Source organism: Lipotes vexillifer, unplaced genomic scaffold (genome assembly GCF_000442215.2).
Source record: "Lipotes vexillifer unplaced genomic scaffold, Lipotes_vexillifer_v1.1 scaffold2006, whole genome shotgun sequence".
NCBI classification, from domain to species: domain Eukaryota; kingdom Metazoa; phylum Chordata; class Mammalia; order Artiodactyla; family Lipotidae; genus Lipotes; species Lipotes vexillifer.
In genome coordinates, this window is record NW_006776141.1 from 305553 (window position 1) to 313062 (window position 7510).

Sequence of the window (7510 nt, forward strand, 5' to 3'; positions counted from 1 at the left end):
TCTTTCCAGAAAAGTACACAAATCATTGCTCACTGAATTTTCAAAGAGTAAATACATCCATATTGTCACTCCTAGGTTAAGTAAGAGAATATTTATTACCATTCCCCCAGAAACTACCGCATGCAACCTCCCAGTGGTACTACATACCCCCCTTTCCCCAGCTATGACCACTAACCAGATTTCTAACACCATAGCACTCTCATTTTTGAAATATGTGAAATATATATGGAATTATACATAATGTATATACTCTCTTCTTTGTGGCTTCTTATGCACGGTACTGTTTGAGAGATTTATTCATGATGTGGTATGTAGCCATAGTTTATTTTTACTGCTGTATAGCAGCCCACTCTGTAACATTTCACAAACGGTTTATTCATCTACTGTTGATGGGCATTTGGGACATTTCCAGTTTAGGGCTACTGTGAATAATACGGCTGTAATTTTTTTTAGTGTGTTTTTTGGTGCACGTATGAATGCGTTTCTGTTTAGTATGCACCTAAGACTGGATTTCTGGGACATGGGGACATAATGTTCAACTTTAGGAGGGCCTTACAAAGAGATTTCTTAAGTGGTTGTACCAGTTTATACTCCTATCATCAGTTTATGAGTGTTTCAGTTTCTCCACATACTTGTCAACACTTGGGATTGTCAAACGTTTGAATTTTAGCCATTATGGTGGGTGGGTGGTGGTGCCTCATTGTGGTTTCAGTTTGCTCTGGTGACTAAAGATTATTGTGCCTTGTTAGTAATTTTTTGTTGCTTTTACTTAATCTTTTGTGGTCCCTCTTCAAGTTTATTGCCTATTTTTCTGTTGGATTATCTATCTTATTGATTTGGAGTTTTTTTTTTTTAAACAAATTCTGAATACAAATATGTTTACCAGTTATTTGTATTTGAAGTGTCTTTTCCTATTTTGTGGCTTTCCACTTGACTCTCTTTTGATGAATAGGAGATCTTACTTTTAATAATCCAATTTATCAATTTCTTCCTTTATGGTTATTGTTTTCTGTGCCTGCTTAAGAAAGTTTTGCCTACCCTAAGGGTCATGAAGCTATTTTCCCACTTTAATTTATAGAAGTCCTGTTGTTTTGCCTTTTATCTTTAGGCAAAAAATCTATGGCATAAGAAAAAGATCTACTTTGCTTTCCATAAGTATATCCAGTTAACCCAGCACTACATATTGAAAAGTCTCTTCTTTTGCACTGCTCTGAAATGCCATCTTTGTTATAAATCAGGTGATCATTTATACATGGATCGTGGATCTCTCTCTGCTTTCTAGCCCCTTCCATTGTTCTATTTGTCTATTCTTATATGATATCACACTCTTAACTAATATGGCTTAATAATAAATCTTGATATCCAGTAGTATGTCTCCTCCAGCTTTGTTGTTATTTTAAGAATAGTTTGGTTATTCTTAGCCATTTGCATTGCTATATAAATTTTAAAATCATCTTTTGATGGGATTTTTTTTTGTGTGTGGTACGTGGGCCTCTCACTGTTGTGGCCTCTCCCGTTGCGGAGCACAGGCTCTGGACGCGCAGGCTCAGCGGCCATGGCTCACGGGCCCAGCCGCTCCGCGGCATGTGGGATCTTCCCTGACCGGGGCACAAACCCGTGTCCCTTGCATGGGCAGGTGGACTCTCAACCACTGCGCCACCAGGGAAGCCCTTTTGATGGGATTTTGATTGCATTAAATCCCTAACCCAAGTTGGGATAAAATTAATGTCTTTAGAATGTTGACTGTTTCAATGTATTAATATGGTAATCCCTTCATTTATTTAGAGCTTTAATTTCTGTTAGTATTTTGTATCTCTCTATGTTGTAAATGCATCACACATTTTTCTTTAGATGTATTCCCAGTTTTTGAAGGTATTTGATGCTATTATAAATGGTATCTTTTAAAAACATCATTTTCTGATTGTTTGTTGTGGGTATATAGAAATGCAATTGGTTTATATATATTGACCTTGTATCCAGTGACTTTGCTAAATTCACCTGTTAATCCTAACAGGTCTGATAGGTAGATTATTATGGCTTTTCCATGTACACAATCCAATTACATGCAAAAAAAAGTCTTTACTTTTTCCTTTGCCGTCATTGTGCCTTTTATTTCTTTTTCTTGCCTGTTGCATTGGCTGAGACCTCTAATATAATGGTGAATAGAAGTGGTCATAGTGGGCATCATTGTCTCATTCCTAATCTCAGTGGGAACGCTTCCAGAGTCACTGTATGTGTTTTTAAAATACCCCTTATCAAATTAAGCAAGTTCTCTTACATTCAAAATTTGCTCAGAGTATTTTCATGAGTAGATGTTGGATTTGAGAAGATACCTTAAAGCAATGTTTCATGGAATGTCTGTTCTCCTCTGCACTTCCCTTTTCTCCATGTGTCCTCATTGCCTTGGGAGCACTTCTTTTAAGATTTTATCCAACTTTTCTAGTTGTTCTCAGGGGTTGGATATAGTATATTCTAAGCTGAACTATTTTTGTCTTCTATCTACATAATATGAGTAAAATCATACCCTCAGGAACCTATTCAGTTGTTATTTCTTTACCTGTATTGCTCCTGCCTGGTGAGCTTTATGAATAGATCTTTCTTTTGTCAAGTGTTGCTATCTCAGAAGGGGAAAAACCTACTACTGCGACTTCACACGTATGCACTGTAGAGTCATAAATGAGCTGGACCCCGTATTTAAGTGCCCAGTTTTAAAGATACTGATTTTTACCTGTTCTTACAATTAAAAGAAGAAGAAAGAAAAAAACAAAATCCCAAGGAATAAAACTGACATTCTTAAAAAAAAGCCAATCCAAGTACTTTTCATCTTGGTCCCCTGGGAACATGCCGTCCTCTTCATCTTAGTCATCCCATATTCTTGTGCCTAGAAACTGGCAAAGCTTCCCTATCACTCCTGTTTCTCCTGTAGCAGTCATGCCACCTTTCATGTGAAATAAGAGAATAATAAAATGTTAATTCTGCAGTCCCCAGAGTCAGTAATATTAGTCACTATTAGTCAGTAGTATTAGACACTGTGATCTTAGAATCCATACTTATATAAGTCCTCTAATGTGAGAGGACAGGCACTTGGGATCCGAAGACCTGCATTTTCATGCTGCTTTGTTACTGACCAGGAAGATGACAAGCTAGTGTAACTCTATCTCCCAGGCCTTGGTTTCAACCTCTGAAAAATTAAGTAATTGGACGTGTTCAGGGAACAGAAAAAATTTTGTGTAAAGGATCAAAGAGTAAGTGCTTTGAGCTTTGTGGGCTGCATGGTCTCTGCTGCAGCTACTCAGCTCTGCCCTTGTAGTACAAAAGCAGCCAAGGCAATAAGGAAACAGATGGGCGTTTATAGAACTTTGTTTATGGGCACAGAACTTCGATTTCTATACTGTTTTCATGTGTCATAAAATATTATTCGTCTTTTAACTTTTTTTCAACCATCTGAAAAGGTAAAAATCATTCTTAGCTAACAGACCACACAAAAACAGGCACGAGGGTCGGAGTGGAGAGGGGGAATGGGGAGTTAGTGTTTAACGGGGACAGAGTTTCACTTTAGGAAGGTGAAAAATTCGGAGATGGATGATGGTGAGAGTTGCACAACAGAGTGAATGTACTTAGTGCCACTGAACTGTACAGTTAAATATGGTTAAAATAGTATGTTTTATATTATGTGACTTTTACCACAATAAAAAAACATTTAAAAGAAAAACAGGCAGCAGGCTAGGTTTGTCCCAAGGGCCCTACTTTGCCAACCCTTGAACTAGCTGATTGTCAAGGGCTATTTTAGAGCTCTGTGTTAGGCATTGATATGCTAATCTTTTTAAAAATATTTTTTTTCTGTCCCATGAACACTGTTCAAGAGTCTTATTCCTTTCTCTTAGATCAATTTAGAATAAGAAAATAAAAGATTTTATTTCCCTTTATTTCTTCCCTGACATTTGCTGTTTCATTTGGTACATCTAAGTTTCTGACCTATATGATTTTCCTCTGCCTGAAGAACTCCTAGCATTTCTTGCAGGCAAGTCAGTTAGTGATGAACTCACTCAGTATTGATCTGAGAAAATTTAGTTTTCCTTCACTTTCGAAGGATCATTTCACTAGATGTACAATTCCAGGTTGGTGTTTTTTTTCTTTCAACATTTTAAGTATTTAGAAACTAACACACCATTGTAAAGCAATTATACTCCAATAGATGTTTAAAAAACCCCAACATTTTAAGTATTTGACTGTACTCTCATTTGTATGATTTCTGGTGAGAAGCCCCCTGTAATTCTTATCCTAGTTTTTACATAGTTAAGGTTTTTCTTCTGGTTTCTTTCAAGATTTTCTCTTTGATTTTCTGCACTTTGAATACAATATGTCTAGGTGTAGTGATCTGTTTTGTTCTGTTTTAATGTATGCTGATTGGTGGTCTCTGATCTTTCTGGATCTGTGTTTTGGTGTATGTCATTAACTTTGGAAAATTCTCAGTCATTATTCCTACAAATATTTCTTCTCTTTTCTCTTTCTTTTCCTTCTGGTACTCCAATTACACTTAATGCCTTTTGATATGTACCATAGTCTTTGGATGTTCTGTTCCATTAAAACTTTTTTTCTCCCTTTTTTTCAGTTTGGGAAATTTCTATTGACCTCAAGCTCACTGAATTTTTCCATGGCCATTTAGAGTCCACCAATGAGTCCATTGAAGGCATTCTTCATTTGTTACAGTGTTTTTGACTTTTAGCATTTCCTTTTTAAGGATTTTTTTTTTTTAAAAAAGAGTTTCTATCTCTGCTTTCATTACCATCTATTTTTTCCATTAGAACCTTTAACATATTTAATCATAGTTATTTTAAATTTCATGTCTGATAATTTCAACGTCTGTGTCCTATCTGGTTTTCATGACTGCTTGTCTCTTCAGATTGTGTTTTTTCCTTGCCTGTTAGCACGGCTCATGATTTTTTGCTGAAAGCCAAACACAATGTATCCAGTAATAGGAACTGAAGTAAGCAGGCCTTTCACGTGAGGTTTTATTTAATTTGGCCAGGAGTTGGGCTGTGCTCAGTGTTTGTTGTAGTTGTAAGTGCGAGAAGCTTCAAATCCCCCTGGTGTTCTTGTTTATGCCTTCTCTCTTAAATTAAGGTTTCCCTATGTGCTCTTCAGAGACAGTGTCTTAGAGGTCTTTGGGCTGTAATCCACTGTTATTATACCAGAGCCTGTCGGTGTGGTGGGAGGGTGTAGATGAGGAACAGTGTTCTATCACCTTCCAATTAAGGGCAAAAGTGGAACGACTTCCCTTCTGTAAATGCAGCAGCACTTCCCCTACTGTAGTGGAAGGAAGACCAAGAACATGGTGGTTTAGGTGAGGGTGTCTCAAGATGAGAGACTTGCCTTCTGCTGCCTTCCATTTCTTCAACAGATTTTGAAGTGAGCCCATCATCTGAGACCGTGTGTGAAGCTCGAACAAGGAGAAGTTATGAGATAGCCAACTCAGAAGGGGAGAGAGCACACTTGACAGGAAAACCTTTTAGGTTTTGGTGGGCACTGTTGAACTAACTAATTTACTTATTTATTTATTCATTTATTTATGGCTAACTTATTTAAAGTTTGCGCTCATGAATTTAAAATGCAGCTTGTCAGCCTGGTGTGAGTGATTTCCTCCCCACCCCAAAGCATTCACCTGCTCGGATGTGAGCTTGGATATCATAGGGCAGAGAGTCGGGTTCCCTCGATGTTGGAGATTTGTCAGGAAATATGACACAGAAAGGGGGAGGTGAGGAAGTTGAGGATATTTGCAAAGGACTGATGAGGAGTGATTATAATGATGGAGCCAGGGGGAGAGGAAAGTGAAGGCAGAGTGAGGCGCAGTAATGAATAGTACCAAAGGTGTGGTTGAAATGGATTGAATATTTGTAGAGAATGTTCAGTAAGTGATCTGGAAAGAGGGACAGTGGACAGAGTGTACCTTCTCAACTTGTGCTGGGATTTGAGGTGGTACAGTCCCCAGCGATGGCAAGGTTCAGCATGTGGCTATGGAAGGTAACTGAGGAGGAGGGATGCAGGAAAAGGGTTCAGATGAGGAAAGAAAAGGGTGGAGAAACCAGCTTTGGCTCTAATGTTAAAGTCACTGAGGTTGACCAAGGGATGGAGAAATCCTCTGAGACCTCGAAGCTGGAATCTTTAGGAAATGAAAAGGCTTAACAGGAGAGAGGTAGGACATAGCAGTGAGAATGGGTAGACAGTGGCATGGCCAGATGGTCTGAATGTCATGAGGGCAGGGGTTTGTGTAGGAAGACGGGAGGGAAATCATTTGAAGCAGCAGTGGAGAACCAGGGGGATGCTTGCTTTACTTCTTGGTCTTGAGATAGGTGGGGTGAAGACAGCTAGGTTTCAGGGAGGGGATGTCTTTGGGGGAAGCCAGGATTCCAAGAAGGTCACAGAAGGTCGGAGTTCAGAGAGAGGTGGAAGGCCATAGTGGGCATGCTGTTTACAGAAGAAAAATTCAGAAGGCAGAAGGAGTCAGTGAGGAGCTGGCAGGCTCTACGTGTCCAGAGCCGTGTGGAGTTCAAAGCCCCTGGTAGGAGAGGATTCCTGGTGGACCTGAACTTCAAGCAGTGACTGCAGTAATAGAACAGTGAGGCACATCACACAGCCAAACACATCCTGGTATGTGAAGAACTTTCCACTTCTCCCTCCCAGCTGAATTTTTTTTAGGACTTTTGTTTACTAGAAGGATTGCAAAAATAATTTTCTTTCCAAGTAGCTTTGGTAGATTAGTTTGTTTAGGCTGTCAGGCAGCCAAGCAACTTAGGGAAGATTGTATTTATTCATATGTCTTCAGGTAGGATTGGAATGGGGATGTCAGCTTCACTGATACACTAGCAAGAAGAAGGAAAGACGCATTAATTAGTTGAGAAGCTACTATGTACCAGTTGTACTATGTACCGGAAGTACCTGCTACTGAGTATGCTATAATTAGTCTATAGGTGCTAAATACTGTATATTTAAGTATATACTGAAATTTGTATATTTACAAAATTTTGTTTTAAATACTGTGTATCAGTGATTTCACTGGAGACCAAGCTGCCCTATTGGAAACTCTGTGGGTATTGCAGTCAGTCCTGGATTTGAATTCTAGATTCTTGGCTGACAAGCTGTTTTATTGATACTTTGGGCAAGTGACCTATGTTCTCAAGCTTCAGTTTTCTCATCTGTAGCGTGGGAGTGATAACATCCACCTGTTAGAGTTTCTGTCATCGTCTGGGTGATTCGAATGAGCAGGCAAGGCGGAGAACCACTGGCACAGGTGATGAGTATTTGTTCCATTTTATGAATGAGGAAACCAAGGCTCGGAGAGGCTAAATAAGCATAGCAATACGCTGTTCATGGTCACACGGCTCTTAAGTGGCATGGCCGGGACTGACAGCCAGTTCGCTGACCTCAGGACCCAGGCTTTATCCATCACGGTGAGTTTCTGGCCAAATTCAAGGGAAGTTAAAGGAGCCCCCCCCCCCCCCCAGTATGGCTG